This window comes from Oncorhynchus mykiss, chromosome 12, assembly GCF_057628025.1.
Source record: "Oncorhynchus mykiss isolate SJ-2025 chromosome 12, ASM5762802v1, whole genome shotgun sequence".
NCBI classification, from domain to species: domain Eukaryota; kingdom Metazoa; phylum Chordata; class Actinopteri; order Salmoniformes; family Salmonidae; genus Oncorhynchus; species Oncorhynchus mykiss.
Window position 1 is genome coordinate 36,477,408 of NC_143033.1, and position 19,520 is coordinate 36,496,927.

At 41.5% G+C, this 19,520-nt stretch overlaps 1 protein-coding gene across 2 annotated transcripts in view; it reads left to right on the forward strand.

Moving 5' to 3' along the window:
* LOC110537515 (delta-sarcoglycan) overlaps positions 1–19,520 on the forward strand; it is a 345,704-nt gene that overhangs the window by 16,317 nt on the left and 309,867 nt on the right. The window contains exon 1 of one of the 2 annotated variants that reach the window (XM_090192384.1): positions 3,506–4,317. The exons of the other annotated variant lie outside the window; for it this stretch is intronic. The gene's annotated coding sequence lies outside the window, so the exon portion shown is untranslated. Of the gene's footprint in view, positions 1–3,505; positions 4,318–19,520 lie in introns of those variants that run through there. 2 annotated transcript variants of the gene reach the window in all.

Genomic DNA, 19,520 nt, shown 5'->3' on the forward strand with positions numbered 1-19,520 from the left:
CTGGACATACATGGATGTTGCATTTTACTTAATGGGTTGGTTATGTACTGTATGCATATTCTAACCCATTGCTTTCTACTACAGATAATACTATTAGGCTATATATTTACATTTAACAAAAAGAGTCTGTCAGATTTCCAGTCATTCCAAATAGTTCAATATCCCTTGATCATCAAGAATACAACTTGGAAATATGTAAATATAGATTAGCCAAATTGTTTTAGGCCTACCTGAGCATTAACCAAAAACTGAGGACTATGTAAATGTTTTGTCATGAGGACTGATTAGATTCATTGCTTTGAGTTGAAAAATAAATTCTGATCTCGGAATGGCATGCTTTGAGCACTAATGAAAAGTGCTATTTGCTATTTGTGAAAGACTAGATGGTAATATTCCATAAAGAAAATAAAAGTCCCAATCTTGGTCTTCTTAAATTAAACTAGTTTTTGACCGTATGGAGCACAATACCACTGGGGAGTTTGGAAGGGAGGAACTCAAACTTTTATTCCATAGGCTGGGATCCGCACTATGCAGCTGTTGCAAGAGCTCATTTTTCACTGGCTGTCTGTCATTTCACTGGCTGTCTATTCATTACTCCGATTCTGTTGCAAAACGTTTCTTAAATGGAAGCAAATGGAACGAAACACGTATGGACATAGCCTACCGGAATTTGTCCAAAAGAAACAACCACAATCCGTAAGGCGCAAAAAGATGAGATAGCAGCAGTGTGATTCACATCAATGTGCTATGTAGCCTATATATCAATAATAAGTTATATCAGTATCACCCGTAGGCCACACCACTGCTGTCGTCCTTATCCCCAAGCGGTTATTCAAGTTGGATCATCTTTGGATGCCGACAACAGTCGCACCATTGGAAGAAATAGCTTGAATGTAGCCTATTCCTGCTCTTTTCTAGTAATTGATGAAATGCATTTAGTGTGTCGTCATAGTGGCCTCTGATCAGACTTGTTAAGGCGTAACAAATTGAAAAACTTGCAATTTTATTCAATGCTGATTTGTATGTCATTGAGAAAACAAGCAATTTTTCGGTTAGTGGCCCAACGCTCTTGACCGCTAGGATACCTGTCACCTCTTGATTTCACCTTTTGAGTTTGCCTTATCATTTCAGTGTTTTACTATTCAATTATTGATCTCATGAGATGGGTAATTTTGATGAAGATAAAATCGTCATCATCGTTTTCAGATTAGCCATTTAATGGGTTCACACTTCATTATGGTCAATCATTGCCGAATCCTCCTTAGCTTCACTTGTATTATGCGTCAGTACCATTTATGTCTATAGCATGTTGACAGAGTGTATAGCTGAGACAGAACAGTTTGTTCCCAGGCCAGCCCAGAGAGACTGACACACTGTGTATTGTGCTGGCACTGGACACTACCAAAGCATCTTGAACTATTATTATGATAGAAGGATAAGCATCACATTGAAACACTGCAGAGTAACAGTGGTGCTTTCAGACTCTCTCTCCATTTATTTTTCACCGAATGTGATGTCATATTCACTTCTGTTCAGGTGTACTGCATTGCTGCATAGACTAGTTTATGAATACCCTGCATTATAATGTATAAAAACATAACAGAGGGAGAAAGTCCATTGTTGGAGGATGGGGGTGGAGTTTTGCTTATCAGCAGATTTGGTCCACAGGAGTTCTATTTATAGAGAGCTACGGGCTATAGATGTTTTCATAGTGGAATGGGGAAGTTAAAGTACACTACATGCTATATCTATCTATTCTACTTTGAACCTAACACCTGTCAGCCGCCTGTCAAAGATTTCTGTGAGTAAATACATTCCGCATTGTGAGGTAAAGAATGACAACAAATATAAAATTGTCCCAGCGTGCCCCTGTAGGAACATGGCTGTCTACAGCTGATCAGCTCTATTCTTCATTATTCTCCCCGTCCCTGGTATACTGTGGGTTGGAACCACAACTCCTGTCCCTCCCTCTTCCAGTTACATTATCAAACTGCCTGCTAGAGTAGGTGTCTCTCTCTCTCTGTGCCAAGTGGCGTGAGGAAAATGGACATGTTTGGCACACGTTGCCTACAGCTCTGGTGGACCTTGGGGACCTAAATCCTCCCTGGGACGCGTCTAAACGCATCTTTGTTGTTCCAGGTCAATGCTGGTTCTCCACAGGGCTGTCTAAAGTCTCCATATTCTGTCAGAGATGGGCCAGTTTCTGTCAGGGTGTCAAAGGAAGTAACAAGCCGGAGTTGATTTATTAGTTTGTACTTTAGCTATGGGCCCCATGAGGTGGAGCCAAGAATTACTGGCAACATTTAATTGCGTTAGATGGGAAGTGAGAGGGGTGTGTTGTATAAAGCTGACTTGTTGCCTCCATTCGTGGAATCCCCAAATCTCCCAATCGAAGGCAAGCTCGCACCTGCTATCCAAAATATTATTTTTGTTTTGTATTTGTTTGTTTGAAAATGGCCTAAGTGTGTATGTGAACAAACTCTCTGTGGCAGTTTTCAATCATATCCCCCCTCCTGCCTGGGTCGAGGTGAGGGCTTCATGACTTATATTGTACGTGTGTGTGTGTGTCTATACAGCTGTATGTGTATCTGTATGTGTGTGTATGTGTGTGCTTGCCTACATTATTAAGCGGGTACATTCTGGCATGCTCCTGAATAGAACAACAATGATTTATACCATGTCATGGTGTAATGTGAGACGTGTTATTCTGGGTGTTATGCTGCCAAAAACTGCTTTTCCAACAGGTCTCATGAGAATGTATTGTTTTGGAGTTGCACAAAAAGAATGTCTGCAATAATGATCTCATTCGCCTCAGTCATGGAGAATGTCTGGACAATGTTATTGAGTAGCAGATCTATAGCAGATAATCAGTCTTCAGCTCCAAACCTCCCCATTAATTTCGGTGGATAGTTAACACCAGACAACCCTGCCTTTAATTGCATGTACAGATTACATTCTTTTAACTGGAAAACTCCACTGAAACCCTATTAAAATGAACACAATTACCTTCTGATTAAATAAACAACAACTTCATATTCTTCCCTATCTTCATGAAACAGTGAACAATGATAACCTTTTCATGAATGGTATTGATTGACTCTGACTGAGCCTCCCTCTCCAACTGGCTCTTAAATGCAGTGTGTTACTTTAAATATTCTAATCAATGTTTATGACCTCTAGTGAGACTCATGCTGTCAATTTGCCAACTTCAATGCAGCTGGAAACACTCTCTGCTAATTCTGTCTGCCTTCTCTTCTTCTCTTGCTCCCTCGCTCCTCTCATTCTTTCTCTCCCTCTTGTACATTTCCTTAACCTCTACACCTCCTTCTCCCTCATCCCGCCTCTCTATTCCTCCTCCATCCAGTCTTCTCTCATCCTCTATCTTCTCTCTCCCTCTCTTTCTTTCTCTTCCTCACTCTCTCTCTCTCCTCCTTTGGATTTCAAATCATGATCCCCTCTGCTGCAAAGAAAACCCCACCTACTCAGCGCTGCTAATGTAGTCACTGACAGTGCAAGTGTTCGCTCTCTCCTCATCTCACTCCCTCTTTCTCTCTCTCTGATGCGCTCTCTCTTGCTTCTCTCTCTCCTGCTCGCACTCTCTCTCTCTCGTTGTCTCATACTCCTCTCTCTCGTTGTCTCTCTCTCTCTCTCTCTCTCTCGTTGTCTCTCTCTCTCTCTCTCTCGTTGTCTCTCTCTCTCTCTCTCTCTCTCTCGTTGTCTCTCTCTCTCTCTCTCTTTGTCTCTCTCTCTCTCTCTCTCTCTCTTTGTCTCTCTCTCTCTCTCTCTTTGTCTCTCTCTCTCTCTTTGTCTCTCTCTCTCTCTCTCTCTCTCTCGTCCCAAATAAATAAAGAGTCACAGAAGGATGTGGGGGAAAGAGAGAAGTTGCTACTTTAGGAAGAACAATGTTGATGCTACCCAACCTTCTTCATCTCCTGCCTGCTTTTGAGATTGTGTGAGGATTAAAAGCGCGTGGCGGCGATTACACAGGGATTTCTACACCACAAAAGGATGCTCAGTTCTCCCTCCTCTCCTGCTGAAGCCACAGAAGAGAGGACTACCGTAGAGAACTTGTCTCCTCCTGTCTCAGCGCTACCTGCCTAACAGTCAGCCGTGCACAGCCACCAGAGGCAATGACAGCCTTGCTGCTCTAGAGCCCCATGGAGCGCAGTCCGCCGCTGGATTCCATGCTTTGTAGATATACATTCTAAGAAATTCGTTCTTAGAAGCCAAACCGAGAGAAAATAAACACTGGCTGCTCACCAGCTCTATGGTTTTCTGACTCGTCCAAGATTGTGATTTTTGGCATCTGACTAAGAGGTAGGTTCTTGCTTTACTTTATCTTGTGTTTTTTGGTTTGTTCATTTGCTGCACTGCTTACTGTCAAAAATAACTGTTTCCTTCTTCAGGAAATTATCACTCGCAGGGAAATTGTGCCCAAAGAGAAGGGTTTGCCTAATGTTGGTGTATGTCTTTAACTGTCCTATTTAAAAGACTTGTCAGACATTTTTTTCCCACTTACACTTGGACTACGGTAAGCTGTGGCTCTGTCCTCAGTACTGTTAGAGAGGATTATGCACAGCTCAATGACACAGATGAATGGTGACATAGATACATTCCCAAATATGACTAATTCTCCCACATGCAGGATGAGAAGTTAGCTTCAGTCTGGGAAGTTTTTAATCTGATGCTTTGTTGCAGTGAACAGACATAATACTTGAACATTTCAGCTCATCACTCACATGGTACTTTTAACAAGTCAGGAGTCAAATTAAAAGAATGTAAATCATTTGATAATAGATGCAGATAACATGGTATTTGAGAAGAAGGGTATTTACTCTAGGTGACTGAATAGTTTCTTACAACAAGTGTTTGTGTTTTTTGTCATTTTGTTGAATGTTTTCTCTTTTGGAAACTCCCAAGAAACAGTCCACTGCAAAAAGGAGAGTGGTTACATACTAAAATGAGACGGTCGGATGAAGAGAGAGATGGATTAATCTTTGTTATGCCTTCCTCCATTACTCTCTGATAGTGAGAGATGTCTCGTACTTTAAGTGACAAACACATACACACATTAATTCAGATGCAGGACCCCCCCACCTGGCCTGATGCACAGCCCACAGTTCCCTTCTGTATGGAGTTCACCCTGTGCAGGATGCATATATGCCAAGTGGGGAGTGTGTGATCATATACACCTTTTCTGGGGCTTGCAACTGCCTGGTGCATCAGGTCTCATCAGGTCGGCTCATATTTGGCATTGTGATGATGAGTCTTCCTCAATCAGTTTGTGTCATTTTGCATGTTTGTAGAGTTATTAATATTGTGTGCTCTCTCTCTATCGCGGTCTCTATCTCTCTCCCTCTCTTAACACTTATCCAGGTACTCTACATTTACACAAAGGTCATTTGAAAAACCAAATAAATGTTGAGCATGTGTCCACATGCTGAGCCCTCTGAATGCTGGAGAGAGGAGAGAGTCTGGCCTCAGAGGGAGAGAAGCTCTCCCGAAAAGAACGCAATTTCCCTTGGAAGTGTAACAAGCGCTGGGGGGCGAGTTGGCAGCCTGCCCGGCCACTGAAGAGAAATCCCTCCACGCCTCCAGAGGAAATCAATTGACAGAGAGACAGAATTAGCTGCTTTGCTCACCTGCTGAAGATAAGATTACTGCTGTGCCTCCGTCTTTTGCGTTGGCCTGGCGGTAGAAAGACACAGTGGAGGGAACATTGCTACTCACAGAGGCAGAGAATTATTCATGTAAAATAATGACACAAAGTTTGATTTGGGAGTTGATAGAAAGGCAGGGGATGCTCAGTGCAGGGCAGAGCTGAGGTTCCTACTGGATTATGATATTGTGGGGGTGAATAAAGAAGATGCTGTGATTGCAGAAAAGTGTTTGAGATGGAATATACATTCTGTGGTTATGAATACTGCATCAGGATAGGTGAGGTGTGTCGATTTAAACAACTCCCTGTCTATCACTGTTCACACTTAAGCACACACACACAAACAGAGTAACCACATTAAATTGAAAAGAAAATTACCTGAAAGTCCTTCAACTTAATTCAATGCCAAGAACAGCAAAGGCATCCTTGGCTCTCACCATTCGGTACAGAATTGCCCCTCAAACAAATCAAGTCCTTTTACAGATCTGACCTCACTCCTCAATGTCCTTGTTACATTCAAATCTAATCATATTGGTTACATACACGTGTTTAGCAGATGTTATTGCGGGTATAGCACAATTCTTGTAAATGCATTCAGAACTTGCTGTGTGTGTCATTAAATGAGGAACTGTCCGACTGTATTGGTTTATGTTTCGGCTTCTTTTCGGTAAATTTGTATGTCTTTTTCTAGCTAGGTTTCCATCCAATTGGCAACAGCTTTTCGTGCAAATATTTCCATCAAATTGACTTGTTGCGGATAAGGCTGTGCGTGATGGATGACATAGTGCACATAAAAATGAATTCCCAAATTCCCAAATTAAATAGGTTTCCATTGCATTTTCAACTCTACTGGTGGTTTTAAATTAAACATTTTGTGTTATATAGCGAATGTGCACACTCTGGTCTTGCCACGTGCGCACTAGCCAACACCTCACAGATACAATGCGGGTATAGACAACATTATGAGATTATTATGGACAAAAGAGCTAGATTATTCACATTTATAAAACGGCAGCCAAGCATTGATCAGCATGTTGCCAGAATAAGACCCTTGACAGTTATTGGAAAGGAGCATCAAGCGCATCACAGTGCACTTTCACCACTCTGTGAAGTTCAACATAATTTATTTAATCCGCAGCCTAATAAACTGCATGCTTTCATGAGTTGTAGTGGGAGGACCAACAAACCTATCATTGCGTGACTCCAAGTTTGCTTCAATATGATGGTTATTATATCAATATTAGCCATTTCTCGCGTAATTCATTTTACAGTTACAAAAAGAGCACACCTTGTCTGGCTTATTTTGTTTTGTCGACATTTGGAAAGTTTACAGACACATTTTCTGTTTCCATCAGGCCTGTTGTGCCATTTTTTAAAAAATCCGATTTGTACTTTACTCACATAAAAAAGGTTGGATGGTAACCTGGTTATTGTCAGGCTTCTATTGAGAGTGAAAAGCAGTCTTTTCTGACACGTTTTAGGTAGGCCTACTTTTTATTTTCTGTTATTGTGTTATCTTACTGTAGTAGTGAATAATGTTTGGGGCGTGTGAGGCCTGGGTATCTACTGTGCTTTGAGGACAGAGGAAATGGGAAACTGACTTTCCTTTGACTAATTAACAGCCAATCAGACCTCCTATGATTGGCTGGCACTTCACATCCATTTGTGTTTCAAACCTCTTTTAAGTAGTAAATATGTATACAGTACCAGTTAACAGTTTGAACACACCTACTCATTCAAGGGTTTTTCTTTATCTTTATTATTTTCTACATTGTAGAATAATAGGGCGGTAGGTAGCCTGGTGGTTAGAGCGTTGGACTAGTAACTGAAAGGTTGCAAGATCAAATCCCGAGCTGACTAGGTAAAAATCTGTTGTTCTGCCCCTGAACAAGACAGCTAACACACTTCCTAGGCTGTCATTGAAAATTAGATTTGTTCTTAACTGACTTGCCTAGTTAAATAAAGGTTAAAAAAAATAGTGAAGTAACCAAAAAAGTGTTAAACAAATCAAAATATATTTATATATTATATATTCTTTAAAGTAGCTGCCCTTTGCCTTGATGACAGCTTTGCACACTCTTGGTATTTTCTCAGCCAGCTTGATGAGGAATGCTTTTCCAACAGTCTTGAAGGAGTTCCCACATATGCTGAGCACTTTTTGGCTGCCTTTCCTTCACTCAGCACTCCAACTCATCCCAAACCATCTCAATTGGGTTGATGTCAGGTGATTGTGGAGGCCAGGTCATCTGATGCAGCACTCCATCACTCTCCTTCTTGGTCAAAAAGCCCTTACACAGCCTGGAGGTGTGTTTTGGGTCATTGTCCTGTTCAAAAACAAATTACAGTCCCACTAAGCGCAAACCAGATGGGATGGCGTATCGCTGCAGAATACTGTGGTAGCCATGCTGGTTAAGTGTGCCTTGAATTCGGAATAAATCACCAACAGTGTCCCCAGCAAAGCACCCCCACATCATCAATCCTCCTCCTCCATGCTTCATGGTGGGAACCCCACACTCGGAGATTATCCGTTCACCTACTCTGCGTCTTACAAAGACACGGCGGTTGGAACTAAAAATCTCAAATTTGGATTCATCAGGCCAAAGGACAGATTTCCACCGGTCTAATGTCCATTGCTCATGTTTCTTGGCCCAAGCAAGTCTCTTATTCTTATTGGTGTTCTTTAGTAGTGGTTTCTTTGCAGCAATTTGACCATGAAGACCTGATTCACACAGTATCCTCTGAACAGTTGATGTTGAGATGGGTCTGTTACTTGAACTTTATTTGGCTGCAATTTCTGAGGCTGACAACTCTAATTAACGTATCCTCTGCAGCAGAGATAACTCTGGGTCTTCCTTTCCTATGGCGTTCCTTATGAGAGCCAGAGCTTGATGGTTTTTGCAACTGCACTTGAATAAACTTTCAGAGTTCTTGAAATGTTCTGCATTGATTGACCTTCATGTCTTACAGTAATGATGAACTGTCATTTCTCTTTGCATATTTGAGTTGTTCTTGCCATAATATGGATTTGGTCTTTTACCAAATAGGGCTATCTTCTGTATACCACCCCTACCTTGTCACAACACAACTAATTGAAATGCATTTCAGATGACTACCTCATGTAGCTGGGTGAGAGAATGCCAAGAGTGGGTAAAGCTGGCATGAGGGCAAAGGGTGGCTACTTTGAAGAATCTCATAAAATATATTTAGATTTTTTTTAAACACTTTTTTGGTTACTACATGATTCCATATGTGTTAATTCATAGTTTTGATGTCTTCACTATTATTCTACAATGTAGAAATTGGAAAAAGAAAGAAAGAAATTGGAATGAGTAAGTGTGTCCAAACTTTTGACTGCAGTCCCGCATGAACGAAACCCTCCGCCAGTTGCAGTGCTCAGAGGAGGAAAGTTCAAACTAAGCACCAGAAGGCAAGTCTCAAATAAATGTTAATACAAATTTAATTTGGTTTTGAGAAACGATGATGAATTAGTAAGAAGAGGAGTTGATCTTTTTAGTTTTTTGAATGCTCACAGATGAAGCCGGAATCCCTGGATTTAGAAAATAACGTACTGTCTGGGGACAATCACAGACCCTGTTTTATGACAAAAAAAAGGTTGATCCCGCTCTACTGAATGATAGTTTGTTCCAGTGAAACTAAGTTAGCATATGTTATTAATTAATGTGTTTAGCTTAATATTTGTTTTTTATTCTCTAAATATAGAAACGGGTACTTTGTAGACATACAAACTAGGCTTTGTATCTTGAACCCATACTGTATATGGCATATGCGCATTTGTCATATACATACAGTACATGTATGTGGACTAACTGTTTGATTTCTTGAGGGTAAGAACAGGTCTTCTCAGGCAACTTCCTAAATAGCATTGTACTGTACTTTAGTTTTGTATTGCTGCGTCAAATGCTTGACGCTAATTTCTTATTTTTTTTAATTGTTTTTCCACAAAACCACACAAACAAGACAAAAACAAGATGCCTACTATACAACACATTCATTTTACAATATAAAAAATCCAACAGGATGTTGCTAGATAATTCAGTCCTCCAGTTTGTTATTGAGGGTGGATATGAGGCTTTCCAATTGATGCTAATTTAAAAAATGTACCACACAAAAAACATCACTGTGTACTGCTACAGGTCTGTGTGTGCTTGCGTGTGTGTGTGTATGTGTGCCTACAAGCGTGTCTATGTCAAATGTGTATGTGTCTGTGTTGGTGTACTCGCAGTGTTTCTGTGTTTTTTTTTGCGCATGCATGTGTGTGCGCGTGTCTATGACTGAATGTGCTTGCTTCAACAAATGCACACCTGCATTAGTAATTCATGAGTCATTCTCTATGGCAACAAGACATTTAACAAGCTGCTGACAATGTTCACATCCTGCCTGTTGCTATTGAGATTAATGTTGTGTTGCATTGTGTTTGTGTGTTCAAGAACTGAAACCGTGTCGTCAGCAATTTGATTCATTCCAGTTATACAATCTGTCCTCAAATCTCTATAAGAATAGCTAATGTTTTCAGACATTCTTCTACTATATGATATCCTGCATTGGGTTCCAATTAACTACACAGATTTTAAAAGTACAAACATGATATTACCATGTTATTACTATGGTATAATAATAACTTTAATAATATATTTTTATGTTGCAGGTTTCAATACAGGTAACGAAGTGCTTCACATCATAAATATAAAATAAAAGTACTAACAAAGAATTAAAGACTGGAGGAAGGAGAATGAAAAAAGATCATAAATCATACATTCAAATAATACATTCAAAGCATCTTTATAAAACAGTCTCTTCAACAGGGATTTAAAAAGAGGCACTGAATCTGCCAGCCTGATCTCATCTGGCAGAACATTCCAAAGTCTAGGGGCCCTAATGGCAAATGCCCAGTCTCCTTTCATTTTCAACCTAGATTTTGGACTGGCCAACTGTGCCCTGCCAGAGGATCTCAGGCTGCGTCCTGGCTCATCGGGAGATAAAACATCTGAGATGTATGATAGGTGTAAACCAAATCCAGCCTTAAACGTGATTAATACAATTTGAAAATATATTCTAAAAGTGACTGGTAGCCAGTGTAGAGAAGCTAAAATAGGTGTGATGTGGTTTCGTAAATTGTGCCTTCCTGTATTATACATTTTTATTATTTTCTTCTGAGCCAATATCTTTGTCCGTATTCTTATTTTTTATGATTTCTTATTGTTTTTGCATTGTCGAGAAGGAACCTGCAAGTAAGCATTTCTTTGGACGGTGTATACCATGTGTAATTTGACAAATTAATCTTGAAACTATACAAAGAGTTAAAGAGTATAAGGCATATCTATTGTAAATCAGGACCGTGTACTATCTTGTTGACCCACATGATCATAGGACAATGTATATGGGTAGAATGCACATTGATTTGTTTGTCAAACGGAGGAATAATTCTGATGGTTTATTGATTACAATACATCAAGGCATAAGTCACTTTGGATTTGGCCATTGCCTTGGAAGATAATATGATTATTGACCTATGCAACAAGGCATTGACAAATTACCACTTTGCTGACTGGTTGTTTAGGCACATCATTCACTGTGGTAGTTATTGACAAGTAGAGGCAACACGATTGCTGAGCACCATCAATGATCTACTTCTATTCTGTAACTGATTGAGTTTTAAATTGAGTTTCTTACTTCTTACTGCTCTCACACCTAGTGGGGTAGGCATACTTCTCCAGGCATTTTGGAGTATAGTTACGATGTTTTGTGTTCTGTGAAAGTCACCTGTCAGGTTTAGCTATTGTACCTGCACTCTATGTGGATAACAAAGCAGAATCAATGATTTGGCTTAAGGGTTCTGGCAGAACAATTGACTTGGTCATGTTCTTAGACTTTGACAAGCGCTTTGACACATCCCTCAGTTTCATCATTCTCTTTGGGAATTTAATATTTGTCAAAATTCCTCACATAAATACAGGTAACTGCCCAAATAAAGGAAATACATGAGTAAATGAGGGTTACAAAGTATATTGAAAGCAGGTGCTTCCACACAGGTGTGGATCCTGAGTTAATGAAGCAATTAACATACCATCACGATTAGGGTCATGTGGAAAAATGCCCTGTTGTCCATTATTTTGGCTACCATAGCTAGAAGAAGAGATCTCAGTGATTAGTGAAAGAGGGGTCTCAAAGGAGCATAGAAGCGTTAAAGGATGTATGTGTGTTTGTGGCACCTCCATCAGGACTGTTGTGCAGAAGAAATGCTGAGACGCAAGAGATTGAATTTCACTGAGTTCGCCCCATTAGTTTGCATTATATAGATCAATATTTTTTTCTGTGATCAAATCAACATTATATCAGCCCCTTTTCATTGCAACAAATCTAACTTTGCAAGATTAAGTTTGTGATTTTGTTGTAGGCAGCGCCAGAGCACAACTAAGTAGTGTGCTTTTCAGATCAGTTCGGAGCGCAGAGCTGCAGTTGTGCACATTTTTTGTTGATATTCTTTGCTTGTTAGTGAGTTATTAGTCCAGTTATAAATATGTTTAGGTCAGCAATGGGGAGTTATTTCTTCCTACAAGAGCAAAAATGTGTAGGCTACATTTCAAGCTGTCTTTGAATGGCCAGTCAAGTAAAAAGCTTATGTCTTAATTAAAGGGGCAGTGTTGTATTTTGAGACAGGCTTGAATATGCAAAGAAGTCAATAGGCAGAGGGGTAGCCTACATGGTATAACTCTCTGTATGACAATATTTATTCATTTTACATTGTAAAGTGGTTTCTTGCACCATACAGCACAATACAATGCACTTTACAGTCACCTATTCGGCCAATGGAGTTACAGACCAAGTAAGCTCTTTTTAAAAGTCTCATGCAATTTAAGCCTGCATTGAACACCACATACACAGTACATTTGGAAAGTATTCAGACCCCTTGACTTTTTTCCACATTTTGTTATGTTGCAGCCTTATTCTAAAATGGATTCAATATTTTTTTCCCTCATCAATCTACAAACAATACCCCATGATGACGTAGCAAAAACAGACAGTGATGGAAAAAGTACCCAATTGTCATACTTGAGTAAAGGTAAAGATACGTTAATAGAAAATGACTCAAGTAAAAGTGAAAGTCACCCAATAGAAAATGACTTGAGTAAAAATCTTAAAGTATTTGGTTTTAAATATACTTAGGTATCAAAAGTAAATGTAATTTATAAAATGTACTTAATTATCAATAGTAAAAGTATAAATAATTTCAAATTCCTTATATTAAGCAAATCAGACCGCACCATTTTCTAGTTTTTTTTTTACATTTACGGATACCAAGGAGCACACTCCAACACTCAGACATAAATTACAAACAAATAATTTGTGATTATTGAGTCCACCACATTAGACGCTGTAGATGACCAAGGATGTTCTCTTGATAAGTATGTACATTTTGACCCTTGCCTGTCCTGACTGCCTGACCACTCTGCCTGCTGAGCCTGCCTGCCGACCTGTACCTTTGCCCCACCTCTGGATTGTTGACCTATACCTACCCTGACCCTGATCCTGCCTGATGTCCGGTACCGTTGCCACAATTTGATGTGTCTGCATCTGGGTCTTACCGTGATTCCTGATAGTTCGAACTGGCCATGACTGACCCAGCAGACCCGGGCCAGCTGTGCAAAACCATCTCCACCCAGGGAGCCACCATCGGAAGACACGAGGAATTACTTCGTGGCCTTGTGGAGGGGGTCCAAACATTGGCTGAACGCCATGACCCGGGTGTTGGACAGTTTGCTGGAGCAATTCCACGGTTTGTCTGGGAGGCCACCTGCCACGGTGGTAACCCCACAGCTCCTCAGCAACTCAGCTGCTAGCAGCGCCGTCTCATCGGTCTTTCCACCTTCTTTGGAGCCCCGGAACGCTTCAATGGAGAGCCGAGCACCTGTCGGGCGTTCCTAGCTCAGTGTGCCCAGTGTGCTCAGTGTGCCCTCGTCTTCGAGCTTCAGCCCTCCTCCTTCCCCTCGGATCGCTCCAAGATAGCCTACCTCATCATGCTGATGTCCGGGAGAGCTCTCACCTGGGCCATGTGGGAACAACAGCCGGCCATATGCGCTAGTCTGGAGGGGTTCGTGGGAGAAGGGCATCAAAAACCTTCCTCACCATTCTCTGGGCGAGAGGCCAGCCAGAAGCTATTCCAGCTTCGGCAGGACTCCCGCAGTCTAGTTGATTATGCGGTGGATATATGCACTCTGGCAGCGGAGAGTGCTTGGAATCACAAGGCACCTTTTGATATGTTCCTGCACAGCGTCTCTGAGGAGGTCAAGGACGAGCTTGCAGCTTGGGAGTTACCTACGGCGCTCGATTTCCCTCATCGCTTTGACCATCCATATCGATGGGCGATTACGGGGATGACGGAGGGAGAGGAAATTGGATTTCACTCGCATGCCCAGGGATCCCACCTTGCCTCCGAGTCATCCCGGAAGCTCCCAATGATCTCATTGCCGAGAGAAACCGAGGCTTCCCAATCTGCCCCGAGGGCTGCCGAAGACGTCCGAGTCACCGCTTCCTGAGCCTATGCCACTAGGCAGAACTGGGCTGTCGCCAGCAGAACGGCAACACAGAGTTGTCTGTATTGCGGGACTCTTGGTAATTTTGTTTCCTCTTGTCCTTTAAAAAAAACAAGCATACCGGTAGGAGCGAGTATTCTGTTGGGCCATATGGAGAACGTTCCTGCTTCTCCTGCTCGCACCCCTTTTCATGATATTCTACTGTGGGGAATCCAGTCCAAATCTCTCCGGGTTCTCACTAACTCTGGGGCCCATGAAAGCTTTTGGATGCTACCCTGGTGTCCGAGCTGAACATTCCCACTCAGCCCTTCTCCATTCCCATGGACGTTAGAGTGCTGGACAGGCGCTCTATAGGCCGAGTCACCCACAACACCACTCACATCAACCTATGTGTGTCAGGGAACCACAGCGGGCTGGAGCCCGTTCTGCCACGCCCATTGCCTGAGGTCAGCACAACCTGCCCCGGGACGTCTTCACGGGGGCTCGGAAGATGCCCCAAACCTCTCCGCCATTCCCGTGGAGTACCAGGACCTCCGGCAGGTGTTCAGCAAGGCGTTCAGGTGTCCAGGGCCTTGCTTTCGCTCCCGCATCACCAATCTTATGACCTCGGGATTGACCTTCTCCCTAGCACAACTCCGCCCCGGGGACGACTGTACTCTCTGTCGGGACCAGAGATAAATGCGATGGAGACCTACATCGGGGACTCCCTTGCTGCAGGATTCAGCCATTACTTTGTCTTCTCCCGGCAACGCAGGGTTCTTCTTTGTGGAGAAGAAGGACAAGACCCTGCGCCCGTGCATCGACTACCGGGGTCTCAATGACACAACGCTGACGAACCGCTACCACTCATCTCCTTGGCCTTCGAGCCGCTCCAGGGGGCCACCGTGTTTTCCAAGCTGGATCTATGGAACGGGAAGGGGACGAGTGGCAGACCGGCTTCAATGAGGCCAGCGGTCACTACGAGTATCTGGACATGCTATTTGTCCTTAACAATGCCCTGCTGTGTTCCTGGCTCTGGTCAATGATGTTCTCTGTGATATGTTGAACTGGTTTGTCTGATGACCTCCTGTTCCCCTTCATGTGATTCTCTCCCCCAAGGCCCTCCTCCCCCAATTGCTCAGTTTGGCCGGTCAGCCAGCTCTAGGAAGAGTCTTGGTGGTTCCACACTTCTTCCATTTAACCTCTAGCGTCGCGCAATCCCGTATCCGGGAGCGTAATCATAGCCTCAAGCTCATTACCATAACGCAACGTTAACTATTCATGAAAATCGCAAATGAAATGAAATAAATATATTGGCTCACAAGCTTAGCCTTTTGTTAACAACACTGTCATCTCAGATTTTCAAAATATGCTTTTCAACCATAGCTACACAAGCATTTGTGTAAGAGTATTGATAGCTAGCATAGCATTAAGCCTAGCATTCAGCAGGCAACATTTTTACAAAAACAAGAAAAACATTCAAATAAAATAATTTACCTTTGAATAACTTCGGATGTTTTCAATGAGGAGACTCTCAGTTAGATAGCAACTGTTCAGTTTTTCCAAAAATATTATTTGTGTAGGAGAAATAGCACCGTTTTGTTCATCACGTTTGGCTAAGAAAAAAATCTGAAAATTCAGTTATTACAACGCCAAACTTTTTTCCAAATTAACTCCATAATATCGACAGAAACATGGCAAACGTTGTTTAGAATCAATCCTCAAGGTGTTTTTCACATATCTATTCGATGATAAGTCATTTGTGGCAGTTGGGTTTCTCCTCTGAAGCGAATGGAAAAATACACGCAGGTGGAGATTACGCAATAATTGCAACGGAGGACACCAAGCAAGCACCTGGTAAATGTAGTCTCTTATGGTCAATTTTCCAATAATATGCCTACAAATACGTCACAATGCTGCTGACACCTTGGGGAAACGACAGAAAGTGTAAGCTCATTCCTGGCGCATTCACAGCAATATAAGGAGACATTGGAACACAGCGCATTCAAAATCTGGGGCATTTCCTGTTTGAAAATTCATATTGGTTTTGCCTGTAGCATCAGTTCTGTGGCACTCACAGATAATATCTTTGCAGATTTGGAAACGTTAGAGTGTTTTCTTTCCAAAGCTGTCAATTATATGCATAGTCGAGCATCTTTCCGTGACAAAATATCTTGTTTAAAACGGGAACGTTTTTTTATCCAAAAATTAAAAGAGCGCCCCCTACATTGAAGAAGTTAAGAATGATGGAGGCCACTGTGGTCTTGGGGACCTTCAATGCTGCAGAAAGGTTTTGGTACCCTTCCCCAGATCTGTGCCTTGACACAATCCTGTCTAGGAGCTCTATGGACAATTCCTTCAAACTCTCTCAAACCCTTTCCAAATCATGTCCAATCGAATGTATTTTCCACAGGTAGACTATAATCAAGTTGTAAGGACATCTCAAGGATGATCAATTGAAATAGGATCCACCGGAGCTGAATTTCGAGTCTCATAGCAAAGGGTCTGGATACATATGTAAATAAGGTATTATTATTGTTATTATTATTATATATACTTTTTTTGTTTAAATTTGTGAACATTTCTAAACTGATTTTGCTTGTCCTTATGGGGTATTATGTGTAAATTGATGAGGAAAGACATTCATTTAATCAATTTTGGAATAAGCCTGTAACGTAACAACATTTTGAAAAAGTCAAGGGGTCTGAATACTTTCCGAATGCACCGTAGGCTACTGTAGGCTATATCAAAATGTATTTCCATGTGAAAATGTTATTGGATTTGCTCCATTGGTTTTGTTGGTAGGCCTACATTTTGCTCAAATAGCCACATTAGCCTATTGGCTACTGTCTAAAACTGTAAGGGTACAGTCTCAGTGTTCATTGTAAACATGTGCCGGAATTTGCACAACACTCTCACAACGTTAAAATTTCCGCTCACAATTTGCTGAGTGCCCCCCCAAAATTGAGGGAACATTGATCTGAATCCAATTGAACACTTATGGGAGATTCTGGAGCGCCGTCTGAGACAGCGTTTTCCACCAACCATCAAAAACAACAACTAATGATGGAATCTCTCGTGGAAGATTAGTTTTGCATCCCTCCAAAAGTGTCCAGACACTTATAGAATTTATGCCAAGGCGCATAGAAGCTGTTTTGGCGCTTCGTAATGGCCCAACACCCTATTAAGGCACTTTATGTTGATGTTTCCTTTATTTGGCAGTTACTTGTTGGTGAGTGTGGGTGGATGTGTGCGCGCACGCATATGTCTGAGTGCTTTTGTGCGTGTGTGATGTGTGTATACACAGTATGTTCACCCTTAGTGTGCACTTGGTAACATTTACACGGATGAAGAAATCAGTGTCGGCTTTCAGACATGATGGCCCTTTGAGATGTGGAGAAAATTAAATGAGTCAGGAAGCAAATTCATTTATTATTTGATTTCCATCTCCAGATGCGAGTCACTGAATTCTCTGGTTTAACAAACTCGGCACAAGTGCCTCTGGCACACATTTATGGGCACAATAACACTGCATATCCTTTTAATGCAGATTCTCCCAGCAAGGGGTCCTGGAACAACGGTTGCATTGGCAGCATCCAGGTATTACTCATTTTCTGAATTTAGATGCTGGTTTTTTAACATGGCTAACTATTCCGACATTACCATATTGTATTCCGTAAGTACATTTGCAAGCTCAAGTGTGTATTTAGTTTATACCGGAGGGCAGAAAGAGCTCAAGGGATATTTACAGTGATGCTAACGCTGTCAGGCTTCATGGATAATATTGACTTTATGAGCGATGGACTTATTTACCTGCTGAATGGATGGCTGCTTTGACTAATGAGCTTCTGAGATTTCATTTTCTTAATAATGCATGCTTTTCTGGGATGACCGGACTAAATTAAAAGATCTGGGATTGGAGGGATGAGAAATGGCTAACTATCCCTGTGGGCATATTTCAGCTTTTATAGGAACATTTGTCAATGCAAACGTTTGTGTTGTAAAAGTCCACCCCAGGCCTTTTATCTCAGGTTCACTCATGCATTCTATATGCATAGCTCTTTCTCATTCACAACACTGTTACACATGAACAAGCAGTGTAAAGCCCTGCCTTAGCTTTATTTGAAAGCACCACTTGAAGCCATTGTTTAATTCTGCATTAGAGTTAGGTTGGTTATTGGTTATGTGCCCGAGGCTCTTCACTGAGCTTGCCAATAAATAGTAGTATAGACCTTGGTCTGTCCTGTCCATCCTAACTTTACCAAGCATTCAGAAGGAGTAAAGACAATTTTAAGGTACGACTGCTACGTATGCTAAGCGACTGTGCTAGGTATGCTAGGGGGACCATATTTCCCAGATGTTGGCCCTCACAACCAAACAATCATGTCCTGCATTTTATCAACAAATTCAAACACCACCAATTTAGAAAAAAAGTTAGATTTGTCCCATATTTCAGTTGGACATTCTAACCTGTCTCGTGCAGTGATGTTGCACTTATGAAAACATATCATAATGATGTGGTAGTCTAAACTTACTCGTGATGTTAAACACTCCAACCATTGTCGAGATCTGATACCCTGCACAGCGCAAGACGTAGGTCAATGTTATAGGCCTATTGTCAACCAATCATATTCGGGCTAAATTCCAGCTAAACATGGAGAGGATGGTTAGGCCTCACTACTTACAAAAAGCTAATTAGTTTGTTTCTCATTCAACATATTTTCTGCTGCTTCACTCAATCTGTTTCAAATTCCCGGAGACCAACCAGAAATGTTCCCAAGCAGAAATGTTTCCATAAAAAAAAACAGACACACATGTGGTCTCTCATTTCTGCATCAAGAGTAGGCTATGCTTCAACTGCATGGTCGGTGCAGCTAACTGCAGGGGTGTAGTGCTGCCAGAGCACACCTAAGCACCACTTCTCACAATGGTGCTTGTTTAGCAAAGTTAGATCAAAGCTGAATCAATGTCTTGGAAAATCACAATGATAGTCGAGTGTTACTGTTACACCAAAAACACTACCTAATTTCTTCTGAGATTTTAGGATGGTTAGCTGAATAGTCCCCAAAAATGTGCATGCGGCCAGAACTCAACAATGCGCACACACTAGGCAGAATGTGATTTGATTGAAACAAAAAACAGAAAGGCTATATAGTTTAACACCATCTGCTCTAATTTGCTCACAAAACAGTAATTCAAGAAGATCTAAATGCATATTCCCATGAAACTGATTGAGATCAAAGGATTGACATTCAGACGCAGTTGGAACATTTCACTGTTAAAATGGGAAGAATTATCATTCACGATTGACAGTGATGATGCCATGGCCT